Below are 1,961 nucleotides of genomic sequence, written 5' to 3'. Positions count from 1 at the left end.
CTTTAATCATTAAAAATGCTAAAGAAATATACTTTCAGCCATTTTTTGATAGGATCTTTCTAATTCTAAATAGACGTTTGCTGTTTATATAATTTAAAAAACTCTCTTCAAAAATCGGCTCGCATTAAGTTTCAGCTAATTTCTTAATGAAAATATCTCATGTTATATTTAAAGCGGTATATATTAATTAGATAAAGTTTATAGGAATAGGAAGCTTGAAAAATAGGAATGTTTAATAAAAGAAATGCTGTTATGTAATAATTTCAATTTTATTAAAACACTACAGGAACTTTTGAGGATATTGCATCACCTCCGTCAACATAATAAGTATCCATATCAGTGCATTCTCCTCGAAAGCCCTAGCGACCGGGATTCTATTTGTGACCAACTGTGGAATAATTATTGGCATACATTACTATCGTATAAAAATATGGAAAGTACTAAAGAAAAGTATTTTTCAACTCTCAAAGAATGATTTCTTGTTCCTTGAGAACAGTAATTCTAATCTCCATCTCTTTAAGGGTGGCTTGAACGAACAAATATGTATTTTTTGCGCAATACAGTACTCAAGAAAACTACATATTGAAATTAAAAAAAAAACACACATTTTTCGTGATCAAAAAATCAATTCTTCCCCTTTAAACTTCCCGTTTAAAGTTTGTTATTATCTTATATAAATTATTGTAGATAAATAAGAATATTTTTATGAGTGATTTATCACATACTTGGGTTTTCCTTACTAGGAGGCGTCTTTCCGGGAATTGCATAGGTCTCCGTCAATAAGGCTGCAATTACTTTAAAAATAAAATATATTAACATTAATGTCAGATATTAGCTTTTTACATTCTCGTCTAATCAGAAGGTATTGGTTTTATGTAAAATTTCACTTTAACGGTTTTCATAAAATCTTCACGTTTTGGGACCCCCTGAGTCAGAAAAAACGATTTTTACGAAGGTGTTTGTCTGTCTGTAGTCTGTTTTCTGTAGGCACGATAACTTTCAAAAAAATGATCAGATTGGATTCTGCTTTAGCAAACTTTTTTAAGGCGTAGAAAGAAAGAACAAGTTCGTGAACCAGCTATTTTGGATCAAAATTCAAAAAGTGAGCGCGTTTTAAAAACTTTGAAGACCACATTTTTTCAAGATTTCAAAATTCTATGAACGGTTATTCATAGTACTCAGAATCCCAAACAATTTATCCTCATGAATTTTTTCTATACAAAAAAATCATTAGATTTAGAGCATTTTCAAAATAAAGAAAAACTAATTTGAAAATGTGATGCGCAGTAGTTTTTACTTTATTGTAAGCAACAACATCAAAAATAAAAAATTCAGAAGCAAGGAAGTAAGAATTAGTGTGATTAAATTTTTATGCATATTATGAATTGTAATAATATACATTCATTGAAATGATACATGTTTCAGAGCAGCTTAGAATACAATTTAAAGCAAAATAAGAAACAAATACAAAAATAATCATGAAAAATACAATTTGCTGTTTATTTTGCAAAGTTTTTAATAAGTAATCCCAGACAGAGTTAGATAAAAAATGTATCATAATTGATATAAAAGTGTTGTGTATAATGTAGAAAAGTTTACATGTTGGACTGAACTCAACGAGATTTATTTGTTTTTATAAGTATCACTTACCTAGTAGTACAAAAGAGAATATAATTGCTCCCCTCATGATGAAGAATTAAAATTTTTTCGAAAAATTTGAAAAACACAACTTTTCTGGATGTGAATATTCAGAAAATGATGAGAAACTCATTGAAACTGTCGTATTTATACCCCGCAAGATCAACATCATACAGTAACTTCCCACCTTTCGCGACTTCCCCTTCCCTGCTTTGATATCCCACTATCGACTTTTCGATTCAAATTTGTCAATATGGAAACAGTTAAATACTTATCCAGAGTTTTCATTGGCAAAAGTAGACGTTAACTTTTTAAACAGATTG

General features: G+C 29.2%; 1 long non-coding RNA gene across 1 annotated transcript; it reads right to left on the bottom strand.

Annotated features, from left to right (window-relative positions):
- Positions 1–293: 293 nt before the first annotated feature.
- LOC117179164 lies at positions 294–1,738 on the bottom strand. The gene is made up of 3 exons (XR_004467878.1): positions 1,651–1,738; positions 726–794; positions 294–388 (listed from the first exon to the last, which is right to left on the bottom strand). It is a non-coding gene; the product is annotated as an uncharacterized LOC117179164 (long non-coding RNA).
- Between the last annotated feature and the right edge of the window lie 223 nt (positions 1,739–1,961).

Source organism: Belonocnema kinseyi, chromosome 8, assembly GCF_010883055.1.
Source record: "Belonocnema kinseyi isolate 2016_QV_RU_SX_M_011 chromosome 8, B_treatae_v1, whole genome shotgun sequence".
In the NCBI taxonomy this organism is placed as follows: domain Eukaryota; kingdom Metazoa; phylum Arthropoda; class Insecta; order Hymenoptera; family Cynipidae; genus Belonocnema; species Belonocnema kinseyi.
Note: the sequence above shows the minus strand (reverse complement) of the source record. Positions and strands in the feature narration are given on the sequence as shown.